Genomic DNA, 27,662 nt, shown 5'->3' with positions numbered 1-27,662 from the left:
GACCAATTAGAATGGAAAAATTTGGAAATCCCCACATCAAAAGGATTATATTAATAACATTAATCACAAATTAAATGAATGAGCAATGATACATATACAATCCATTTTGTACAACAAATCTTACATTACAATACAAAAACAAAATATATAAAAAATCTCATGATACATGCATTTAATAGCAAATCTCGTGATAAAATAGCAAAAAAAAAACTGACGATATAATTATTGTAAATTGGTTAATTAATCACAAAGAATTATATTCCTAGCTAGCTAGCCAATATAAATGAATCTAAAAATTCCGTAATTAATAGTTTTTTTAAATAAAAAAAAAAACGAAACGAGGAACTATTTAATGAAATGAAATCTTAATACAGAAGGAAATTAATATTTCATTTCTTCGAGACCAGCACTTCACAAAGAAACTTATATTTCAGTTCGTAGCTTCAGCAACTTGTTGTATTTATTGGTATTCAGAAAAGTTAAAAAATATTGTTTCGATTTTAGCAAGTGCCGCCACACAGAGTTTAGTTGTTTGGCTATTGGCTCCTGCATCATACCATTTCTCACCAAATTCTGGACCCAATAACGTTTTTGAGGCAAATAAATATGAATTCAAAAAATTTGGTGTCGCCTCGCTGTGGCACAAATCTGTTTATGTTAGGGACTTTGGTAAAAGCAGTTGAGGCAGTGGTTAGTAAAAATGCATGGTGCTACAATATCAATGGACATTATCTTAGGAAACGGGATGTTTTTTGGTCTCGACTGTAATTTTAGGTACCAGATACTGTACGTGTGGGTTGGATAGGATGATGCTGGACTACGTACTTCGGTGATACCAAATTTACTCTGGCTTTGTGTGCTATATTGGATTGGAGCCAAGATAAGTTTGAAATATATATGCACTCACTTAGCTTCTCAACCACAAGTCAACAGCAGCAGGTGCATGGTCGTATGACTAATTACTAGTACAACTCATAATTATATTATATATGGTTTTTTTTTTTATCTTAAATATGCATTGCTTGTTTTTATATATTTTATGTTTATACATGGATAAATTTTATTTGTATAGTTGTTTAATTTGTTTGTTCAGTTGTTTCACTTTCACTTTCACTTACACACACATATACTGGCAAAAACTTCTATGAGAGGTCTCAAGGGTCATTTTTATGAGACGGATCTTTTGTATGGGTTATTCATTAAAAAGTATTACAATTTATGTCAAAAGTATTACTTATTATTATAAATATGAGTAGGGTTGACCCGTCTTACGGATGAAACCGTCTCACATAAGTGTTACTCATATTATATATATATACTAGCTAGGGATGGGCCACCTCACTAAAGTGAGGTGATTACCCAGACTTCTCGTACATAGTAAATTAATTTTTTTTAAAAAAACAAAATAATGATGCGTTATATTTGTGTTGGTGTGATTTTAAACTGTAGTTTTTATTAATACATAACAAATAGTTGAGTTCATTCTGTAATAAAGCATGTTGATCCACCGACATTAAAGTATTAATCATAACTAATTTGTTTGAACATAAATATTAAACTATCATTTACCTAAAATATATTTATATCCAACAGATTTTGAAGTTTTTATAACACGAAAAATATAAGGAAAAATTGGTTTTTTAGTCATGTATATATGTTTGTCACTTTGGATCCTCTATGTTTTCAAATATCAGTTTTAGTTCGCTATCTTTATTTTTTTGGCAATTTTAGTTTTTTTCTGATCTATTTAATTACATATGAAGTTAGACTTTTGTTCTCTTCAAAATCTCGTGATAAAAAAACTATAAAATTTCGGCTTGAGATTTTAAGATTACAATAAACAAAGATGGTGGTAAATAATCGTCGTAAAGTAACAAACATTAAATAATCAATAGTCTCTTCACTACATATTTCAGCAAAACTATCATCTTCCAATAATCCTAATGTTTGTGTAACATCTCTAAATTTAGTGGAATATTTCACTTTGATTGTTCGCAAATCCCTAAAGGAAGTTGGTTTTCTAATATACAGTATTAATAACTTTAGATAAAAGTTTTCGACGTTTGATGGACGACAACTAAAAATTCAACCTATTATCTCATTTTTTCCGTGGGTATCATTCCTCATTTTTCCAAGTAAAAATGTTAAATATTCAGGGAACTCGATAATAAAAAAGATCCGTGAAATGCTTCGAGACATTGGCATTGCCATACTTTCTCAAGCATACATCGTAGAACCCATATTTAGCAAGCAAACGAAGTGAATTAGTACACCTGGAAATTATCAAATTAAGATGAATATAGTCTTCAAAATTTGGAAATACTCAAGAACATAGATAACTTCAATTTTCCCTCTAGAAACATCTGGTGAATAAAGCAGATATCAAGGAAAAAGTTGTTCGACTGAGACCTTTAGAATGATACCCATTTTATCATCAATTTTCAGTTGCAGTGTGAATCGTGCAGCTTTTCATTAGGTTTTGATGCGTGTGTGTGAGATATATATATATTATATCTTATTTTGCTAATGACATAGATAGTATTTGGAAATATCTTTAAAATACAAAAAGGATGAACATTGTGCTTCATACAGCACTACTGTGTTAGTAATATATTTTATCAAGTTTATGCAAAAGCCAATGTAACAAACTGGTTTGTCTGTGCGGAAAATTTATGCTACTTCAAGGGATGTCTATCAGTAAGAGCATATTAAAGAAAGTAGAGGTCTTACACTTGAGTGATTTGCCGAATTTAATTATTCCCTCTAAGAATAGTAATTCTATCGCTTAAAATACATTATCGAAGCATGATTCAATAATTGCGACAAAATTCAAACACATAACAAATTAAAAGCTTCGGTCGATATTAAAGAAAATACAGTGCAAAAACTCCAAATTGCATGTTTATAGTCTCATTACTATAGTAAACCCAGCTGAAATTCCAAAAACATGTGCCAAGGAATCAGCTCTCATTAACACCTCATCGGTTTTTATTCTAGAATATATATCTCCAAGACAATCCGAGCATCGATCACAATTTAATGCTCATAATTCAATTCACTTCGCACATGCAAATACATCAATTATCCAATTTCATTTTCTGGCATAGAATAGAGACATCAAGTATATATAAAGTAAACAAACAATTGATTTTTCCAAAGCACCAACGATGGACACTTGCAAACAAGAAGAAAACCCAATTAAAATTTATCCAAGTTACAAAAACCAGCTAAAACTCTCGATAGATCCAGTTCATATGCATCGAACGAATAACAAAAATCAAGATACGCTTGTCTTCCGTAACATGCCCAAAATCGATGTAAAACTCACCAACATAGTCTCCCATGAAGAGGTAATTAGTATCGGGAGTGTTTCCACCAATTCGAAAGAGCTGAATCAGATCGTTAAAACTACCCGTGAATATCGCCGCAGACTGTCAAGGGGCATTTCACCGGCTGCACGTTCCATTCCTCCACTAAATTGCACGTGCTTGCTCGCACAGACATTTTACATCCACATCCACCTCCGCTAGCGGCTTGCACCGATCAAATGCTCTATTTGTCTATCCAAATCCCCATGACCTGGCATTTTCTGTATAGTTATTATCGAAATTAAAGAGATATGATGTCATACACCAACTTGGGAACAATAAAGAGAAATATACTAATGCTAGCACAACAGCTACATGCATGGGTACAACACGTACTCTTGAATGCTAGTGGTACAACACGTACTCTTGAATGCACGGTACATGTTATCAAGATGTATCACACAATAGATAGGAGCTTATCCTAATCTGTCAAATATTGAGTGTTAAACACCAAGTGCAACGAATGTAGCATTCAAAGTAATCAATATACCACACAATAGATAGGAGCTTATCCTAATCTGTCAAATATTGAGTGTTAAACACCAAGTGCAACGAAGGTAGCATTCAAAATAATCAAGCCTAATTGGCATAAATCATTAGATAATTATATATATGATCCATTTTCTAGCGAAGAAAACTACACTACCAAGTACACGAATAAAAACATGAATGAATCCCAAAACAAGCGAAGTCTAAAGATTCAGTCAAGATAAACTCCAAGAGGTATCAAATGATAAACAGCAATTCACACCCAATTCAGATGACAAATTTGGCATGAATAAATATACATAAAAAAAAATTTCCTTTTTAATTTTTGAGCTACATACTAAAAGTGTCTTCACAGTTTTCAGGAACGATCAATCATTTCCACAAAAAATAAATAAATACCCAGGAAAATTAGAATCATAAAGTTCATGGGATCATAAATGTTCCAGTGCAAAGTAAAAAGCCACTTAAATGAAACACGGGTACCAACCATAGCATTTAAATACTAAACTGCTGGCACCGTTTGGTTCATAGATTGGACGATGATGGATTAATAATATAAGGATTTTAAATCAATATAACTTGGATTAGATAATGGTGCATGACACTAATCCTTGGAAGAACTTGAGCCAAGCATTGGACAAAGCAAGAATGATTAATAAACCAATGTGCTATCCTTTGCACCAAACGGTGCCTTATTGTATTGATAATCATACATTTCTGAGATCCATAAGGTACAGCAGATCCCAGTAATTTTAATCCAATATGAAATAGAGAAAATACCCTATACAAGGATAATGAACCGGGACGATTCAACTTTTACCTAAAAAAAGCATTGCATAGATGATAAAATCTGAGAGAATCAGCCAAAGTAAAATTAAAATGAAAGTGAAAAGTGTATATCATAGATCGATCAGAACTTATAATACAGGAATAAGATGGTGCTTTGATTTTTATTATGATTTGATTGAATATTTGCCTCCACTAACAAGATACATGTTGCAACTGTTTTATGGCGATTATCAGGTTAACGACCTTACATAAATTTGAATTTCAAAAAACGACCTACATCTATTTATAAAGCATTGTGAAATGTGTGGCATCATGTGTTAGTCAACAAAGTTCAACCTACATCTATTTAAAAAGCATTGTGCAATGTGTGGCATCATGTGTTAGTCAACAAAGTTCATTGCTTAATGTGGAGAGAATGCCATAAGTTTATAAAGGACAGTTTCCAATGTTCTTACACTTATATACGTGCCAATTCTATCCCAATATCAAGATAGAACATTAAGAGACTGAAGAGACTGAGCTTTAGCCTTTCTACAGAAGTAAAATAATAATAGTTGAGTTGGGAGTTCATTTGTATGGAGAAAAAAGAGAAAAATGGTAAACTTATACTGATACAAAGAATTGAAGCAAATATGTTGGCTTCAGGTTATATTCTTTTGCCCCATTATCACTCATATCCTCTTTTGTGCAAAAGATACATTACTTGTAGTATTTTGAAACCGCTTGACTCCTTTCTAATTTACCAACTTAGCACTACATTTACCCATATAACGGAATGCCTCAGCTCAATAATAAATTAGTAAAAACTGTACATATGTTTATGTGTACCAAATTAGAAGGGGGAAAAATCTGCATTAAGCAAAGCAAAATGCGGTGAACGATACACTTAATAGTATAAGAAGCAATTCTGGAGATGAAAAAACGCAGGAACAATGAATATCTAGATAGTGGAAACTGACTTATTCCAAATAGAAATTTTTTGGAACAAGCAAATAATTCTGACAGATTCAAATTTCTAATTTTAAGCATAACTACATAAGTTCATTCAAGATGTCTGGGGGAATTTTTAATTCTATGGCTCATAGAATGGAAGGACTCCATGTTAACGAATTAGCAATGCTTACAAAGTGTGATTACAAAGCACAGTGTATAACTTTAGAGCCACGGTCAGCAAGAGAGGTGTATAATACTAGGTATATCAAGATCAGTGTTCAAGTCACTTTGTTAGAATATAGTTGCATCAGTTCAGTCACTATTTGAGCATATTGATTCTCATGAAAAGAGAAGAATACAGGGACAAACATCACAATTTAGTGATTATTTCCGTATTCACGTTCATTATAATGGGACATCGCAGGATTTATCAAGCTACAGATAATAAAATCAGCATAACAAAGTGAGAGAGAATGAGAGAACTCACAATAAATCACACAAAACAAACAACCAACAGCCATTAACAAATAGCACACAACTCAAACCAATCTTTAAAATCCCATTTTACAAAATGAAGCAATCTGATATCAAATCATTATGGATCAGCCAATTAAAAGAAAAGGACTACCAAAAAGTGAGCATAAAGCTAAAAAAAACTCAAGTATACAATAATACCTGGTGCTTGCTGCGACGGCGGCGTGGACTTTGGTGCGAGAGATAAGTTATCTACAATTTCAGTAGTTGGCTAGTTGCACTCCAAATTCCATTAAAATCGGTAAAACTTACTCATTGGGAGGCCAAAGCAAAAAATCTTGAATGCCCAGGAAAATAGCAAGATCGAGTTTTAGCATTCAGCAGCAAGATAGTTTAACAAAGAACCATACATATGCATAAAAATTAATAGTAAAAAAACAAAGACAAAGGAACGTGACAAACCTGGCCAAAATGAAGGAGGCACACCACACAACAAAATATCACGAATCACGCCAGCACTCCAAACATCAACTTCAGATCCATCATTTCTCTTCAAAACCTCCGGGGCCATATCATACGGACTTTCCAAAATTCGGAGAAGCTTTCACTTGGATTTATAACATTTTAGTTGTTTTTTCCATAGATTCATCATATATACACACTACCCTTGAGAACAAAGTTTTCTAGTCCAACGGAGCAGATACTTAAGATTTTCTCAAGAAAAAAGTTGATACAAGAAACACCCATCACAAATAAGTTATGAACCTCAAACCAGTATGAGTATATTTAGTTTTGTCTAAAAAGTCCATACTAGTATAGGTAAAAATGACATCCCAATGTCGTATCCTCATTCCGCAAAAGGCAAGTAAGGAGCTTAAAGCAGCATAACAAATTAAATCTAACATCAAGGGTTTAAGGTGGTAACGAGCAGAGGAAGTATGTAAGTGCATAGCACGTCAAGTTCCTTCATAGAAATTGTTATCGGGTAGTTTGGTAAAGTAAACCAGATCTTGTAGTGCAACATAAGGATAATGAACATTTTAATACATTAAACAATGCCTTAGACTCAACGTGTTTCCACTTTACGAATAGTGAATGTTTTCTCCCCAAACTCACGGTAATTGAACACCTAAAATTATAATTTCAATTGAACACCTAAAATTGCCAAACTCACTATCAAGTGGAATAAAAAATATTAATTTAGAAACCCAAAAAACGGAAAAGAAGATCAAAGTGGAGAACGAGAATGTCCAATACCAAAACCAAAACCAAAACCAAACCAAAAGCAAAAAGAAAAGTATAGAACAAGCACAAGCACAAGAGGAAAAACACTAACCCAGACAAAGCTTTCCAATTCCAAGAAGAGGGAACACCGCGCAGAAGGATCGAAGCAGTTGAAGAAGGTGCAAGACACGAGAAGAAGCGAAGAAGAATGGAAGAGAAGGTAACGACTGATACCTTTTTGACACATTTTTTCCTTTGCAGCAGTGGGTAGAGAGGCACAGGACGCATGGAATTCTTTTGACAAAGTTGGATTTCTCGATTGCTATGTTTGTGCACAAACAGCAGCACCCCACCAACTTTTGATGAGACAAACGCCGCAGGCATGATACAGCTGACATCAGTTTTGACCCTATCCTGTTCTTCTTCTATCTGCATAAGGTGATACTTAGACTATCAAAGAAAGTTTTAGCAAATCAATTTTCCATATGGAAATAAAAGACAAATGTGCATTCTCACAGAAGAAAATACAAAGTTATCCCATCAATTTTTGTAAAGAAAAATGTCATAAAATGAATAGTACCTATCCCCAAACTCCCGAAGTTTTTGTATTGGTGCTGATTTTGAAGGGAATAATTTAGTGTTAAAAGCACATTCGATATAATCTAATAATGATAAATTTGTGACTTGATAAAACACTAAAACATGACAGCAGCCCTAATCTTTTCTACACGCTCTGCTATAGCCTCCACCACTTTTCTTAAGGTATAGAAGTCTACAAATAATACAACAACCATGACGAGATCCAGGTCCAGAAATATTAGACTCATGGAGTGAAATCAGGCAGCAACACATGTCAATTGTTGGTAAAGTAGCACAGTCTGAATTAGCTCATGAGAATGAATTGATTACTCCAATTGAGATTTTCCTCCCACTCTTAAGTAGAATTTGTGTCTTAGCTTGTAATATCTACTCATTCGATCAAGAATGACTTTTAATCATAAATAAATTTAAAATCCAACCATACATTGGCTTAAAATCCCATCAAGTCAAAAATCTCGTAAGAGCCACAATATTATGATAACCAGCAACTTAACAATCATACATCACAATAGAAGTCAACAGTTTTTTTGCATATTCAAAACTCAAACTGGACAAAGAAAAGGCTAAACAAACAGTAACACAAATCCACAAGCATTACCTTGCACAACCCATTCACTTGTTTCCATACTAACTTCCGTTTCAGGTGTTGCAAATAATAGACTCGCACTTGTTAGCAATGTGCAAGCACAGAAACTAAGAAAAATCTGATATTATGTTTACATAACCAACACTTGAATCTGCACGGGGAAAATTTTAAACTTAAATTTAAATGTAACAAGTCAGCAATAAAATTTTAAAACCAAGATTGGCAATGGGAAAAACTAAAATACATTCCAGGAGACAGAGTTGAACAAAGAAATGAAATCGCTGCACACAACTCACTTCCACAGAAAATTTATGATAAACAAAGATAATCACCGTCATCGTTAAGAAGGTCGAAGAAGCCACATAAAGCACACCGGAAAAGGGCCGCGAATTAGGATTGAAATATTTCGAAATTATTTCTATTTACAGTTCAACGAAAGTGAGGGATCTCAAGAAATTAGAAAACCCAAACGAAACCCAGAGATTTCGGAGAACAAAAAAAAAAAGCGAAATAAAAACCAAGACAAGAGAAGAGAAGAAAAACGATGGAAGTCAGAGTCCCAATACTTACTGGAGGTGAAGCTCGAAGAAAAACGAAGGATGAGAAAGAAGTCGGAGAACCAAAAACCAAGAGAAAAGAAGAAAGCTTAACCCGAAATCGAAGCTTTCCAATCCACGAAGGAGCTGTAATCAAGCGCAGAACAGTGAAGAACGAAAAAGGTAATGACTGGTATCGCTTACACCGGTTTCGTCTTGGTGCGCTCTGCGTTGGAGAAAGAAGCACGAGACGCGTGTATTTGGGGTGAATGGCAACCGGGAACAAATTGGCCAATTTTCACATTCTTAGCGCTCTTTCAAGTATGTAGATGTGCCAACAAGGTCTTGGCCTAGTGGTCAAGATGAAGGCCTTCGATTTTTATTGGCTGCGCGATAATTTTTTATGTTGATTTAATTATTTTTTTTGTTCGAGATAAGCACGTCTCGAATTTATGTTCAAGTCTCGTTAATTGTGTGCGGACAATTTTATTTTTTAATGTTACAATAAATAGTTTCGACACAAGAAATCGTTGTGGTTCCATGCGTCAACCGCGGTACTTTTTTGGGTATCAGAATCGCCTTCAACAACGACGGGGATCCTCCTTCAGAAATCTTGATAGATTGAGTGTGGTAAGATAAAACAACATCTTCTGCTTTCAAATTTTGAAATCGGCACCGAAAAAAAGTTTGGAGGCTTTTCTCCATGAGGGGGGGTCGAGGCGAGCAGAGTGAATAAAACAGAAGACATGTTCAGAATCCGATAAATAACGATTTCGTCTTGCGATTTTTAGTATGATTTACTCCGAATTCTGAATCAACAAGAACAATAGCAACTCAGCACAATCGTCTCTAAGATACAACAACTCACGAACGAGATATAGCAGCACAACAAATATCTCGAACTTCAACGAACAAAAATATGCAGCAACTTTCTTTTACAAAGAGTGGGGCAAACTTGCAGAAATCAGAAATCTCACGTTATATGTTATCAAATATCAATGTACTACTTTCTGCATATATTATCAGTCATATATATAGACTGAAGTCCAGGGAACATGTGTTTTGATCCAAAGATGAAACCCATGACAAAAAAGGCCCAAAAATGTTAACCTTTCCGGGATGACAGGCGGTGCCCTCGAGCGACAAGTTTGCGCGCTCGAGCGCTAGGCTTTTTGCCTAGATGATATTTTAGGCTCGTTTGAGCGGCATGTTTGCGCGCTCGAGCGTCAAGCTTTCTGTTTTGTTATTTTCTAGATGCTCGCTCGAGCGACATGTTTGTGCGCTCGAGCAGTAGGACTTTTGCCTCCCACTCTTGGTAGGCTCGCGCGCGCTCGAGCGCCGAAGTTTCTGTCTCGCCTCTTAGGTGGTGTACACAAATAAAATAATAATAAATATTATTTCAATTAAATTTTATCCCAAAAAATTAACGCATCGAGCGATGGGCTGCGCACGCGCGTGTTTGTTGCATCGATTAGGGTATTGCCCCTTTACAAAACATCTGGTGCCCTAAGGGCCCAATCTCTTTTTTTTGAACGTTCAAAAATCGAATTTTATAGGACAAATTACTGCATGGTCATATTTTCAATTTTATTTAAATTTTTTGATTTTTTTATATAAAAAAATGGTCTTCCTTCTATTCATTTCTTTACAGAGACCACAATGAAAATAATTTGTACAAGGCAATTAACAGTTTATTTTTATATTTAATTTTTGTGTCGATGGCCAAATGTTTAAAATTAAAATTTGTGGTGTTAGTTTTGGAAATGGTGGAGAATTATTGGAGCAACAAATATAATTCAATTGATATCTGCACGTACGAATCAAAATAAAATTGAATTAATTGGATATTTAAATGGAAATTTTTCTCAAATATAATTTAGCTTGGATACTAACGAGGGCCCCTTATATATATTTGTTGAATTTTCATCCTTGATGAGTTATTTCCAGTGAGTTAAACTAAATTATACTCATCCGATTACTTGTGGTGAAAAAAATATCAGTCATTTAAAATTTGGGTTTTTAACCAAGGTTCGATTTTGTGTTAGGCGAGATGAACATCATTAATTTGTAATATGTGTTATCATTCTAATATTTATAATTTGTAAAATGATGATTATTGCATCTCATAATCCATATACATACATATATATATGTATATACATATGGGTATTTAAATAATTCATGTGACATGTTGTCCAATATATATATATATATATATATATATAAGTCGGTTCAATATGGGGAAATAACAATCAACCGATCCAAATCAAAAGATGTAGTACTATTCGAATATGGGATCAACTTTAATATCATTTTTTTGCCTAGCTGAATGGCCAAATGATGTTATAGCTATTCACCACAAAACCTTTATATTTTTAGACAAAAATAGAATAATATATAATTTGCTTTAACATAATTGATTTCAATAATGATTTAGGTTTGAAATATAATATTATGTCACGGGAATTATAACTAAATGTATTATATATAATTCAATGATAATTTAACCTTAACATTAAGAAAAATTATATATATTAACAAATAATGAAGAAGCAGAACGTATATACAATTATATCTTTGGCTTCTTCATTGGATCGCATATCAATAGTGAAATTAACAATTAAATACACAAGCGTTTTACACCCATACATAAAAAAGAGAAATTTACGTCATTAATTATAATTAAATATTTTGTGTTAGTTCAATGTTAGGGTGTAATAATTATCTTTGTTGGGTAGATTGGTTGAACCGTGATATTTGGTCAGCTGCACATTTTAAAATATTTGAATTGCATCATTTCTACCCACATAATTTTTGATAAAGCGGTAAACGTTAATTCGATCTTACAGTTACAATCAATAATCAAAATAATATATATATATATATATATATATATATATATATATATATATATATATATATATAGAGTTCTTTTATGGTGCCCAACTCATATGCCCAACTCCATGCCCACCATGTACAATATGTGAGTTGACCAACACAATTGATGAGTTGACTTATCACATATTGTACATGGTGGGCATAGAGTTGGGCATATAGAGTTGGGCACCATAAAAGAACTCTATATATATATATATATATATATATATATATGTTAAGTGCGTCCTTCTCCACAACACAATATTATAAGAGGATGCTTTCGTTAAAAAATCAATTTATATATAAAGTGTAATTAAAATCAGAAAAAAGAATTAACGTATTGGCCTGTATATAGTTAAACCAATATATGTATGTATATATATAGTAATATATTTTTGGGGCCTAATTTAATTTAATATGTATAGTACATTATTTTTGGGGCCTAAGTGAATTTAAAGTATATTGTTTATTTAAGGGTTTTTATAATAATAATAAAATTATAAACATCCATGTCATATATGAAATAATTAATTACTGAATTTTAATTTGCTTTTGCAGTTAGCACAGCTGCATGGATCGGAGTATCAGAAAGCTCCCCCTATATATCAAGGTGGTCTAGAAGGAGTTGTTTAGCTAATAAGAGTAAAATTTTCGTAAACTTGCAGGCATGCATTAGATATATACATGATTTTCATTTCTCTTTTTTTGAACGTTCAAAAATCGAATTTTATATGACAAATTACTGCATGGTCATATTTTCAATTTTATTTAAATTGTTTGATTTTTTTATATAAAAAATGGTCTCCCTTCTATTCATTTCTTTACAGAGACCACAATGAAAATAATTTGTACGTGACAATTAAACGTTTATTTTTATATTTAATTTTCGTGTCGATGGCCAAATGTTTAAAATTGAAATTTGTGGTGTTATTTTTGGAAATGGTGAAGAATTATTTGAACAACAAATATAATTCAATTGATATCTGCACGTACGAATCAAAATAAAATTGAATTAATTGGATATTTATTTGGAAATCCTTCTCAAATATAATTTAGCTTGAAAACTAACGAATGAGGCCCCTTATATATATTTGTTGAATTTTCATCCTTGATGACTCTATTATGCTCATCCGATTACTTGTGGTGAAAAAAATATCAGTCATTTAAAATTTGGATTTTTAAGCAAGGTTCGATTTTGGGTTAGGTGAGATGAATATCATTAATTTGTAATATGTGTTATCATTCTAATATTTATAATTTATAAAATGATGATTATTGCATGTCATAATCCATATACATACACACACACATATATATATATAAATATATATATGTACATATGTGTATTTAAATAATTCATGTGACATGTGGTCCAAAATATATATATATATATATATATATATATATATATATATATATATATATATATATAAGTCGGTTCAATATGGGGAAACAACAATCAACTGATCCAATCAAAAGGTGTAGTACTATTCGAATATGGAATCACCTTTAATATCATTTTTTTGCCTAGCTGAATGGCCAAATGGGGTTATAGCTATTCACCACAAAACCCTTATATTTTTAGCCAAAAATAGAATAATATATAATTTGCTTTAACATAATTGATTTCAATAATGATTTAGGTTTGAAATATAATATTATGTCACGGGAATTATAACTAAATGTATTATATATAATTCAATGGTAATATAACCTTAACATTAAGAGAAATTATATATATTAACAAATAATGAAGAAGCAGAACGTATATACAATTTTATCTTTGTCTTCTTCATTGGATCACATATCAATAGTGAAATTAACAATTAAATACACAAGCGTTTTACACCGGTACGTAAAAAAGAAAAATTTACGTCATTAATTATAATTAATTATTTTGTTTTAGTTCAATGTTAGGGTGTAATAATTATCTTTGTTGGGTAGATTGGTTGAACCGTGATATTTGGTCAACTGGACATTTTAAAATATTTGAATTGCATCATTTCTATACCCACATAATTTTTAATAAAGCGGTAAACCTTAATTCGATCTTAAAGTTACAATCAATAATCAAAATAATAAATTATATATATATATATATATGTTAAGTGCGTCCTTCTCCAAAACACAATATTATAAGAGGATGCTTTCGTTAAAAAATCAATTTATATATAAAGTATAATTAAAATCAGGAAAAAAAATTAACGTATTGGTCTGTATATAGTTAAACCAATATATGTATGTATATATATATAGTACTATTTTTGGGGCCTAATTTAATTTAATATATATAGTATTTTATTTTTGGGGCCTAAGTGAATTTAAAGTATATTGTTTATTTAAGGGTTTTTATAATAATAATTAACATTATAAACATCCATGTCATATATATGAAATAACTAATTACTGAATTTTAATTTGCTTTTGTAGTTAGCACAGCTGCATGGATCGGAGTCTCAAAAAGCTCCCCCTATATATCAAGGTGGTTTAGAAGGAGTTGTTTAGCTAATAAGAGTAAAATTCTCGTAAACTTGCAGGCATGCATTAGATATATACATGATTTTCATTTCTCCTTTTTTGAACGTTCAAAAATCGAATTTTATATGACAAATTACTGCATGGTCATGTTTTCAATTTTATTTAAATTGTTTGATTTTTTTATATAAAAAAAATGGTCTCCCTTCTATTCATTTATTTACAGAGACCACAATGAAAATAATTTGTACGTGGCAATTAACAGTTTATTTTTATATTTAATTTTCGTGTCGATGGCCAAATGTTTAAAATTTAAATTTGTGGTGTTATTTTTGAAAATGGTGGAGAATTATTGGAGCAACAAATATAATTCAATTGATATCTGCACGTACGAATCAAAATAAAATTGAATTAATTGGATATTTATTTGGAAATCCTCCTCAAATATAATTTAGCTTGGAAACTAACGAATGAGGCCCCTTATATATATTTGTTGAATTTTCATCCACTAGTAGAATTTATGCCTTTTACTTCGCATATTAACTGAAGTCGTAGATAGATAAGTACCGAAGTAGATGCACGTGAAGTAATAGGTACCATTTTACTTCGCTTAATAACCGAAGTATTAGGCATGAAATTACCGAAGTAATAGGGTACCATTTTACTTCGCTTAATATTGGACCGGTTCTGAAGTAAAAGCATGCCTTTTACTTCAGCATTTACATTATGTGACGAAGTAATATAACATCTATAACTTCGCCATTTACGTTGACTGACGAATTAAATGCGCGTATTTTACTTCGGCAGTTTTCTTAAGTGACGAAGTAATAGAACATATATGACTTCCGTTTATTCATTAAACGACGAAGTAATAGAACATATATGACTTCGGTATTTACATTGAGTGATGAAGTAAATGCTCTATTTAACTTCAAATGTTATGTAACTTGGCGAAGTAAAAACATGTCCTTACTGCAGCAGTTTCATTAATTGACGAAGTAATAAAGTACATATGGCTTCGGCTTTTACATTGATTGATGAAGTAAAAATATATGTATCACTAAATCAACATTAAACAATTTTAATTAGATACAATAACACCATTAATATATATATATATATATATATATATATATATATATATATATATATATCTGAAACGTAAAATACACTAATTAGATTGATAAATTATCCATCCAAAAGTACATCCATCAATAAAAAATTATGCATCCACGAGTATTTCTACAAAAGATTGATAAATTATCCATCCAAAAGTATATCCATCAATAAAAGTATTATGCATCCCAACGTGCATATGACCAATTTATGAACCTACATAGGAGTAGACGAATTCGCTCCATTCACTTCTAATTTCGTCAAATTGAGCTTGGTCGTAATTTTGGTTCCTGATGGATCCTGAATACTGAAATGTAAAAAAAATAAAATACATTAGAATAAAATTTAAGATCGAGGATTCATATTTGCCAGTTCACAAATAAGGGTAACGACATATGCAGGTACTGATCACAGGTTTTCATTGCAACAGATGATTAAATTAAAACATTACTAAATTGAAAACACAGTACTCTATCAAGGATACATATATATTTGTCATTTCACAAATAATTCCAACAGCTAGCTAAAGAAAACAATCACACTCAATTGATGTTAACAATGTAGTGAACCATAGCTTGTCCACCAAAATCAAATCTTAGTTCACTAGGAACGTCCATTACCGCAATAAGCTAAAGAGACTAGGGGTGGGCGCCGGGTCGGGTATGCTTAATTGGCAAGCATATTTTGAAAGGAATCATAGCATAAAATAAAATTTGAAACTCACCATCCTTTCGACATGTAGATCTTCACATTCAACTTTCTCTTTCATATACCTCATCACATAATATCCACATTCAACAGAACCATTTTGTTTCAGATTTCCCTATAATGAAATTGAAACTCAATTGTAGCAATCACAATCCAAATAATATGAACTATCAATTCATGTCATTCATACGTAAGCACAACACATACCGTCAGTTGTTTAAAACCTGGCCATTTAGTAATACCCTTCTCATACTGTTTAGATCTTCTATCCGAGCGAATCCAAGATTTATCCATAATTCACAACTTATCTTCAATAAACAATTAAGTAATTAAAATTTATATATAATAACAAATACTAAAAGTTTATTATACAAGAATCATGAATGATTTCCAAAATCAATGTGACTCGAGCAATCAATGCTAATTTTTAGGAATAGTTCAACAAAACAATTTTAAACTCAAATATGACTAAGCCAAACTCAAATCAGAAAACTGTTTCTAAAATCAAGAATGGATACTTTTGGATACTTCATCACAATTTACAGAGAAGAGAGAATGAGACATGGCTATATTTACCCCAAGGTTGACCATAATCACGCCTATATATCTCAACTTCTGAGTACTCCACTCCATACCTTTCTCAAATCTCCCTATAAATCTAGATCGCAACAATAGATTTTAGTAAAATATGGAACTTAAATCCAGAACAGAGCAAGGAGTCACAAAGTCTACTCAAATATATAAATATAAATTTGTACACAATGCTAAAAGGAATTAAGGAAAGCAGATTGAGTATGAAAAATTTATTCATACAACACAACGCAAGCATGCATTGGACTAAATTTTGGCTATATTAGTCCTCATATTGCATTTACTTGAGAAACTATGTTTAAGTATTTGGCAAATATGACCCCACAACAAACAAAACACGATAAATCCATGTCACCATATTCGAAAATAAAACAAGTAAAAAATAAAAAAATAAAATGAAAACTAGCAACACTCTTTCGTGGGACAATTTCCAGCTCAATAAAATGAATATTTTAGCAACAGCGTCGACATCACAAATCTTTGAAGATAGAAAAAATAATAAGAAGAAGAAATAAAGATACCCACTTCGATATGCAACTGTATTTAGTCCTCATGCTTTACTAAAAAAAGGCAAAGAATTAGGTAAGAAGTTGCATACCCTCATTCTCTGTTGATTCAGTTCTCCGTCGAGAAACAACTGAATATAACCCCAGGATCTTTTCGGCAAATCTTAGGAATGTCGGAAGGATTTCAAAACACGAAAGTTAGATATCTAAACCATCAGCGTGAAATTTTAAACTCGTGCTGGAATTTCAAAGCACAGAACTGGAATTACAGGATTAGATCTACAAGTGCACTTTCATCCAATTACATGTGATGGAATCATATGGCATATTAAAAAAAACACATAAAAAACACAATTCAAATCAAACTACAAGCTTCAACAGAAGCTTAGCAATGAATCTTGAATTTTTTTCAAATCATAACGAAAATTTTTCATTTTTTCATTCGATCACACCTAACTCCTTAATAACCTGCATAGATCTAATCACTCAACTATCACTAGGATGAAAAATAGGCACTAAATTAAATATAGCTTAAATCACATTAGACCGTATTTTCAAATCACACCCAAAAATAAAAAAAATGGCATACTTTAAAATTGCATCTCCGAGTGTTTCCAACCTCTCCAAGGAGAAATGTTCTTTACATCCTACTGTGGTGAGAGGTTCCAAAATCTGATCATGAATGAAATTATTAGATTAAGTCATTAAATACCAAAAGAATTACAATTAAAGTTAATCGTTAACAGCTATAAAGGCACATACCACCGAGCTTGGAATATTTAAATCCCAGTATGATGTGCTATTTCTTGCCTAAGTTGGCTAGCCAACATCAAAGACTCCATTCGGTGCATTAGTGAAGGTAACAAGTCGAGTGATTTCTTTTACCATTAGTGCCAAAACAAATCCCATCAAACCCAAAAAATCCACAACCCAAACGTTAAGAACACAACATAAAAAGAAAAATAAATATTTACGAGGAAAAAAAAATTCAAATAAATAAAATATAAAAATAAAATAGTACACCAAAATAAAAGCAAGTGACCATCTCAACTTCAAGGCTGCATCCTTCAAATACGTAAATTAGATGAAAAAATAAATTTGTAACTTCCAAGCATTAAATATATATATATATATATATATATATATATATATATATATATATATATATATATATATATATATATATATATACCGTTTAATTTCGTTGTGCCCTATGGCTATATATATATATTGTATATAATTGGAAAAATGGTCATTGGAAAGCCGAATTATACGAGAGCTGGTAATATATAACAGTTCCCTCACCCCACTGCTCCCACACTAGCTTTTTATCACCAAAATACTCCCCAGAATATCTATCTCTATTCTTGTAATATCATAGAATTTTACCAATATAAGTTGAGTTCCATTTATACACAGTAACTGATGCATCCAAATCTTCTATCTATTTATTTGATCGAGGTGATGAAGGATCACCGACCATCCCGACACGGGAGGTCGATACTGTAATCTATATGGCATAATCAGCAAGTTTGATTCCAAGTTTCAACTTTTCAACATGGCCACACAAAGCTTACACTAACCTTTACTCTGTACAACTTTCTTTTTATAAAATTCTTCAGGCTCAAGTTTAAGACCTCATCACAACAAATGATTAAAATCACCATCTTTTAAGTGGAACAATAAAGAGTTCACATATAACAAGAACCAAATGAGATGCAAAAAACTTAGCTTACCACAATGGTTTCGAGAAAATAATGTGTGTGTGAGCGTGCATGTGGTTTCGAACAACAAAAATCACATCAAATTCAAATGATTTAGCAAAAAAATAAACGCGAAATTAAATATTAGAACATGGAAACCAAAGTGAAATCAAATTTACAATAACCTGAAATGATAGCACCCAAGACCATGTTTAACTCCACCCTTGAACACTCCACTGTAAGAGCTTCCATCAATTCTGAGATATGTTGAAATCAAGAAGGAAATAATCCCACCATCCTCAGCCCCTCGCACTTCAAAACATTTTGACCAGAGTATAACTCAGAAGTTTCAAGTACAAAGTCACTCAAATATTATTTATATATAATTCAATTTTATATTATAATATGAGACACTGTAAAACTGAAGTACTCCTTCAATGCGCCCTCTAATTAAATAGTAAATTCAAATGCGATCATGTTGAGCAGATTATACCTCTGAGGTTTGAGGTTGCTTCTGGTTGTCCATTGTGGGTCTTTTCTCTCTCGTCACGTATGCCTGAATTTGTAACTTTAAGGTGGAGATATTGGAAAAAGTTCCAGAATTCGGAAGGAGAAACTCTAGCAATGCGAGATCTTCGGCTTTCTGGAAAGCTGATACAAGGAGGATTCTTGGAATGTTTCTTTCCGATGTGCTCGAAAGGAAAATGAGTTCTCTAATGATGAAAATGAAAGGGGTGATTCCACTGCCTCCACTCACCATCACTAGCATGTCGTGCCTGCATATGTAATGCATTAGTCCACATGATACGTCGCTTGATGACAAAAAAAAAGGAAAAGATGAGGCCGACTTGAAATCAATGGAATGTTGTTTTTTTGGTAAAATTTAACCTTAAAATAAGGTTGATGCAGGACCATAAGGTCGTTCAACAGATACTTCAAGACGATTTATTTGAGACAAAAATTTTTGATAAAGCTTCTGAGACCATCCCCCTTCACATTTGATGACAACACTGAGTCGATCAGGATCTGTGTTAGTATTCGAGATTACAGTGAATGGATGCCACTGGAGCTTAGATACACTCTTAAATTGATGAACATAATGCTGATGAAGATAATGCTTGATGTCTTATAACTCAATCCTGGTATTGAATGGAAAATTAGAAAATGGACAATAAAGTTTCGCTGTTAGGTAATCAAAAAGCATTATATGTGCATACTGAATTATACGTCACTTGGATCCTTGGAAAAGTTCAGTTCCATGGCTTGTCAAGGTAATACACGAGCAGAAACCAGACGAACTCTTTGTTGAGATTGTAAGAATCTCAGATACCAATCAATCAAGAAGAGGTAGAAACCGGGTAACATTATGCAAGAATAAAGAAATCCAACATGTAAAACGAAGAAAACAATAAAAGAAATGTACATATGATGTGTATAGAAGAAGAGTTCAAATATTTTCCTCCTAACAAGAGTTAGGCTTGTAATCGATATTATTAATCCAGAGACCAAAGCTACTTCACCAGCCAGGTTTGAAATCCCCAATTTTATTCCATTTGATCATCTGAAAAAAGATCAAGAATCTGTTTTTTTTAGAAAATTCAACAAAAAATTAGATCAAGACTCGATCATTAATATATACCTCCGAGATCTGATGTGTTTTAGCCCAAAATATAACAAAGCAAAGACCGTGTGTAGTGAAAAGGGTTAGTGCAGTATGGACAAGCCAAATATGATACTTGATCGCAGATTCTGAAGTAAGGCCAAGCAAGCGTAAGATTGATGATCCTCGAGTCACTGGAAAAAAGAGGAAAGCCAAGCATACATTCCCTACAAGGCCTAACATTGTTTAATTTCACTTTAATCGGAAATAACTGTTCAAAAAACATGCCGTCGTATTCTAAAACACTTTAAATTTCCAGCCAACTCTCCCAAGAACAATGAATATACCAAGAATCTCATGTGGCCCGAACTAAAAGTGCTGAGGATCACATTCTTACACAACAGATACATGTGCGCCAGAATGCAGGGGGTAAGGGGCAACTAAATAAAACTAGGGACTAATTTCCAGCTAATAAGTAACGACGTAAAAAAAATATTGCTTCAGGGAAGATAACCATGGCGCAAAAACGAGGAGCGATCTCACAAACGAGGCCTGTATTGGCGGTGAACCACTCAATGTCACCTTCTTTCCCGCAATACAGGAAGATCGGTCCCATTCTGTCAAGGCCCGCCCAGTGCTCGATGCTGATGAGATACGGAAATTTGGAACTCGGAAAAGCCGAAATGATAAAAAAAACAGAAGGCTTCAGATCTCTTGTGCTTTCAAATCCAAGTGTTGACGAGCAGTTTCCGGCGCGGTGGAATGCCGGAGATTCAAAATCAGCGGCTAGGGTTTTAAAGAAAATGGGGATCGTAAAAACGATGAAGTGACTAGGATGGTTCTTTCATCTGGTTTTCCTTTTTCTACTTCAGCACTAATATAAATTATATATTATTTAAATTTATTACTTCACCAAATTGGCTATGCCGAAGTAAAAAGTTGCCACAAATTAATTGTGAAGCCCGTGTTTTTTAACAACTGAAGTATAAATTCATTTTTTACTTCGCCATTTTTATTATTGAAGTCTATTGTTATATATTACTTCACAGTTTCTAATCTCCGAAGTAAAAAATAGCGAAGTAAAAATCGAAAATTCTACTAGTGATCCTTGATGACTCTATTATGCTCATCCGATTACTTGTGGTGAAAAAAATATCAGTCATTTAAAATTTTGATTTTTAACCAAGGTTCGATTTTGGGTTAGGTGAGATGAACATCATTAATTTGTAATATGTGTTATCATTCTAATATTTATAATTTATAAAATGATGATTATTGCATGTCATAATCCATACACACACACACACACATATATATATATATATACGTACATATGTGTATTTAAATATGTGACATGTGGTCCAAAATATATATATATATAAGTCGGTTCAATATGGGGAAACAACAATCAACTGATTCAATCAAAAGGTGTAGTACTATTCGAATATGAGATCACCTTTAATATCATTTTTTTTGCCTAGCTGAATGACCAAATGGGGTTATAGCTATTCACCACAAAACCCTTATATTTTTAGCCAAAAATAGAATAATATATAATTTGATTTAACATAATTGATTTCAATAATTATTTAGGTTTGAAATATAATATTATGTCACGGTAATTATAACTAAATGTATTATATATAATTCAATGGTAATTTAACCTTAACATTAAGAGAAATTATATATATTAACAAATAATGAAGAAGCAGAATGTATATACAATTATATCTTTGTCTTCTTCATTGGATCACATGCATATCAATAGTGAAATTAACAATTAAATACACAAGTGTTTTACACCCGTACGTAAAAAAGAGAAATTTACGTCATTAATTATAATTAAATATTTTGTTTTAGTTCAATGTTAGGGTGTAATAATTATCTTTGTTGGGTAGATTGGTTGAACCGTGATATTTGGTCAACTGTACATTTTAAAATATTTTAATTGCATCATTTCTATATCCACATAATTTTTAATAAAGCGGTAAACGTTAATTCGATCTTACAGTTACAATCAATAAACAAAATAATAAATGATATATATATATATATATATATATAAATGATATATATATATATATATATATATATAAGTGCGTCCTTCTCCACAACACAATATTATAAGAGAATGCTTTCGTTAAAAAATCAATTTATATATAAAGTGTAATTAAAATCGGGAAAAAAAATTAACGTATTGGCCTGTATATAGTTAAACCAATATATGTATGTATATATATAGTACTATATTTTTTGGGCCTAATTTAATTTAATATATATAGTACTTTATTTTTGGGGCCTAATTGAATTTAAAGTATATTGTTTATTTAAGGGTTTTTATAATAATAATAAACTTTTCATATATGAAATAATTAATTACTGAATTTTAATTTGCTTTTGCAGTTAGCACAGCTGCATGGATCAGAGTCTCAGAAAGCTCCCCCTATATATCAAGGTGGTTTAGAAAGAGTTTTTTAGCTAATAAGAGTAAAATTCTCGTAAACTTGCAGGCATGCATTAAATATATACATGATTTTCATTTCTCTTTTTTTGAACGTTCAAAAATCGAATTTTATATGACAAATTACTGCATGTTTATATTTTCAATTTTATTTAAATTTTTTGATTTTTTTTATATAAAAAAATGGTCTCCCTTCTATTCATTTCTTTACAAAGACCACAATGAAAATAATTTGTACGTGACAATTAACAGTTTATTTTTATATTTAATTTTTGTGTCGATGGCCAAATGTTTAAAATTGAAATTTGTGGTGTTATTTTTGAAAATGGTGGATAATTATTGGAGTAACAAATATAATTCAATTGATATCTGCACGTAAGAATCAAAATAAAATTGAATTAATTGGATATTTAATTGGAAATCCTTCTCAAATATAATTTAGTTTGGATACTAACGAATGGGGCCCCTTATATATATTTGTTGAATTTTCATCCTTGATGAGTTATTTCCAGTGAGTTAAACTCTATTATGCTCATTCGATTACTTGTGGTGAAAAAATATCAGTCATTTAAATTTGGGTTTTTAACCAAGGTTCGATTTTGGGTTAGGCTAGATGAACATCATTAATTTGTAATATGTGTTATAATTCTAATATTTATAATTTGTAAAATGATGATTATTGCATGTCATAATCCATATACATACACACACATATATATATATATATAGATATATATATATATATATATAAAAGTCGATTCAATAGGGGGAAACAACAATCAACTGATCCAAATCAAAAGGTGTAGTACTATTCGAATATGAGATCAGCTTTAATATCATTTTTTTTGCCTAGCTGAATGGCCAAATGGTGTTATAGCTATTCCCCACAAAACCCTAATATTTTTAGCCAAAAATAGAATAATATTTAATTTGCTTTAACAGAATTGATTTCAATAATGATTTAAGTTTGAAATATAATATTATGTCACGAGAATTATAACTAACTGTATTATATAGATAACATATCCATAATTAAATAAATATATAACATATACAATTATATATAATATAACTCAGAATAAATATATTTAATGAATAATAAGCATAAAAATTGGAAATGTTAGAACGAAGAAGCAAGTTATCATTAAACATTAACGAAGGAGACACCACTCAAATGATCATAATTAATAAGAGAAGACACCCGGCCCATTAAAAAAATAAAAGACCCACATTTAACTCGATCGCCAAGAAAACACCAAGCTTAGATTATCAATCCTTCGGTAGACCCTTTTGTTCATCATCGGAAGTTGGTGTCATCATCCATTCAGTTAAAAAGTAATTTGCGTTACTGCAGTAGAGGAAAGCTTGAGCTATTTCAGCGTTATATTTTTCATAGAGAAATTGACGGTGTTCTTGTGCCTCTGTGTAAATCTTTTTTTTTTTAAAAAGGGTTGACCCCGAAGGAGACCCATCCCACATGAGTCAGAGGCTCATTGGCTCATGCGGGGTTAAATCGAGGGATGTGCACGAGTAGGCAGGGACCTAAGGGAGGGAACAACATAGTCCAACCCCCAGAGCATACCCCCAAATATTTCAATAAAGAATATGCTCCACACGAGGATCGAACCCGCAACGCTAGGAATTTCTTTCCACATCACCTCAGGCCTTACCAACTAGCCTATGCCCCTGTGGGCCTCCGTGTAAATCTTGATTATAAGCTTGGCAGAGCAGCTAGCTTTTGCTTTTCTCAATTTTTTGTATGCCTCCATCACCTCGACCAGATGGATGATATACTGGTCCTGCGACACAATCTCTTTCAACTCATCACCACCAACGTCGTATATTATTTCACCTATGTTCTTTTCAAACAACCAAGGCGCAACTTGGTCGATATAATCGTCGAAAAGAAGCTTGAACTCTTCACCCTCTTCTTCAATAACTATTTCATTCTGCAAGAGATAAACGGCAGCGCCTCTTCCATATCTCATCTTGGTAAGGATTGTAGCCAGTAAACACTTTTTGCATTTTTTGTGATGAGCCGTGGAAAGGTCGGCACTTGAGATTTACCCACTTGAGCGAAATGGGAGAGATGGAACCACCATAGCTAGCAACCATTCTCATTCTCTGTTTTTTTCGTGGGAGCTGAGAGAGGATATAAATATATAGGAGGAGGAGTGTGCGTGCCCTAAATGTCTAACCTAGCTACTCTTTATATAAGATCAATTTTTTTTTTGGTATGTATTGTTAATTTGTTTTTGTGATATCTCATCTTGGTATATATTGTTTGTTTTATATATTGTTTGTTTTTTCTCCCTTATTTCATTCCTCTTTTGATTTCGGTTTATTTGTAACAGATCGCTGAGCAAAAAGAATTTGGAAAGATGGATCTCATCCAATTTTATTTATTTAAAATAATATTATATATCTTTGATATTTTAAAAGAAGATCGTATGCATGCATATGCATGTGAATAAATTAAAGTTTTAAATAATTTAAACTTAATTATATTATAAAGAAATACAATGGTAATTTAACCTTAACATTAAGAGAAATTATATATTAACAAATAATGAAGAAGCAGAACGTATATACAATTATATTTTTGGCTTCTTCATTGGATCACATATCAATAGTGAAATTAACAATTAAATACACAAGCGTTTTACATCCGTACGTAAAAAAAAGAAATTTACGTCATTAATAATAATTAAATATTTTGTGTTAGTTCAATGTTATGGTGTAATAATTATCTTTGTTGGGTAGATCGGTTGAACCATGATATTGGGTCAGCTGTACATTTTAAAATATTGCAAGAGCTTGTTTTCGAAACAAGAATGGGCTATGGGAGAGGCGGAGACATGGTTTGGAAGTTGGGAAATAAGAAAGAGGAAAAAAACAAAGAACTGATCATTTTGTGGTGCTTAATTAGAATTGATGTGCTCTCCACGAGTACTCCATGGTCAGTCATATATATATATATATATATATATATATATATAAAAGGAATACCTGCTTAGCTTAAATTAACTCTTAATCCTAGATATTTTTTAAGGATTAATTAACTAGATAGGTAATTGTATTTAATTTAAATAGAATTTATTCATATATATATATATATGACATGTGGTCCAAATATATATATATATATATATATATATATATATATATATATATATAAAAGTTGGTTTAAAACAGGGAAAAGGAAATGAACTGCATGATCCAAACCAAAAGTACAATTCGAATGAGAGACACTGAGCTGAATTTTTTATGCCTAGCTGAATGAGAGTTATACCTAGTTGAGCAAAGATCCTCATGTTTTAGCCATTAATAGAATATATAAAACCTCCAATCTTTTAATTTTCTTTAAACAGAATTTATTTCAATTGATTTCATTTGTATCCGAAAATGCTGATAATTATCGAAAATGCTAATTACTTTTGTAAATATATATATTCTTGTATATAATATGTTGAAGTATGCTTCTATCAGATTGAATGGGAATAGAGAAGAGATCGGATCGGATAATATAGATCAGATGGGCTCGGTGATCAGATGAGTTCATGGCCAGATCGTATACTGGGATCAGATCGATGTGATGGTCAGACGAGTCTTCGGATGAGTTCATGAAGATAGATTGCTCGAGTATTGTGACTTGGTTAGAGGTTAGATGAAGTGTCCAAGAAGCTATACGCTTGCAGGCAGATCGATGCAGATCGAAATACAAGGGCAGATCAAACTGATGAATGAAGACTTATCGGGCTGGACCATGTTGACTTTATAATTGGGTCATAAGTTACTGTTGACCTAAAGCCCAAGATGAAAGTCGGTCTAAATTCTCTATATAAGCAGATGGAAGCTGGCCGCAACGAGAAAAAAACAGAAAATCAAAATTCTTCAGAATATATTGAAAGAGAAGAAGGAGAGATTTCGGAGGAGAAAACTAAGCGTAGATTGTGACGGGAAGATTCAAGTATCAATAGCTTGAATCGTGTCTGTATCTAGCTTGATAGTTTGTCTGAGTCCATCTCTGTAATAAGCTCTGTTCTTGAGTTTGGGTTGTTCTGTTGGGTAATTAATAAAAGTGTTGTGTTTCTCTCCCGTGGACGTAGGCAAATCTTTGCCGAACCACGTAAATACTTGTGTTGTTTAATCGCTTTCGCGTGAGTTGATTGATTGGTTTGTGTGCATTGGTTTCATCTGCTTTCTGAGATTATTGTTCTTATCTGTGTTTCGTTTTGCTTGGTGAATTCTTGATCTTCAAATTTCGGATTGATTCCTAACAAGTGGCGCCGTCTGTGGGAAACCAAGCAAAGATGGTGGGATCAATGAAGTTTGATATTGAGAAGTTTACGGGCAAGAACGATTTCTCACTCTGGAGGATTTAGATGCGTGCAATCCTGATACAACAAGGATTGGTGGAGGCTCTTAAGAAGAAGGAGGAGATGTCCGATGAGATAAAGAACAAGGATGAATTGCTCGAGAAAGCACACAGTGTAATTATTCTCTGTCTGGGAGATAGACCTCTTCGGGAGGTGGCCAGAGAAGAATCTGCAGCGGCAGTGTGGCTTAAACTCGAAAATTTATACATGACGAAATCCCTGGCTAATCATCTGTACATGAAACAGA

The 27,662-nt window shown here is 32.1% G+C and overlaps 1 long non-coding RNA gene and 1 pseudogene across 7 annotated transcripts; both read right to left on the bottom strand.

Moving 5' to 3' along the window:
* Positions 1-3,067: 3,067 nt before the first annotated feature.
* Positions 3,068-9,299, bottom strand: LOC140863262 (uncharacterized). Of its 7 annotated transcripts, none has more exons than XR_012143870.1 (4): positions 8,796-9,299; positions 8,476-8,614; positions 3,705-7,706; positions 3,068-3,589 (listed from the first exon to the last, which is right to left on the bottom strand). It is a non-coding gene; the product is annotated as an uncharacterized lncRNA (long non-coding RNA). The 7 variants fall into 7 exon arrangements; XR_012143869.1 differs by having other exon boundaries at positions 3,068-3,579; XR_012143868.1 differs by having other exon boundaries at positions 3,068-3,794; positions 6,255-7,706; positions 8,796-9,295.
* Positions 9,300-15,675: 6,376 nt separating this feature from the next.
* LOC140861535 (ferric reduction oxidase 3, mitochondrial-like) lies at positions 15,676-20,818 on the bottom strand (annotated as a pseudogene).
* Positions 20,819-27,662: the final 6,844 nt, after the last annotated feature.

Source organism: Henckelia pumila, chromosome 4 (assembly GCF_033568475.1).
Source record: "Henckelia pumila isolate YLH828 chromosome 4, ASM3356847v2, whole genome shotgun sequence".
Classification (NCBI taxonomy): domain Eukaryota; kingdom Viridiplantae; phylum Streptophyta; class Magnoliopsida; order Lamiales; family Gesneriaceae; genus Henckelia; species Henckelia pumila.
Note: the sequence above shows the minus strand (reverse complement) of the source record. Positions and strands in the feature narration are given on the sequence as shown.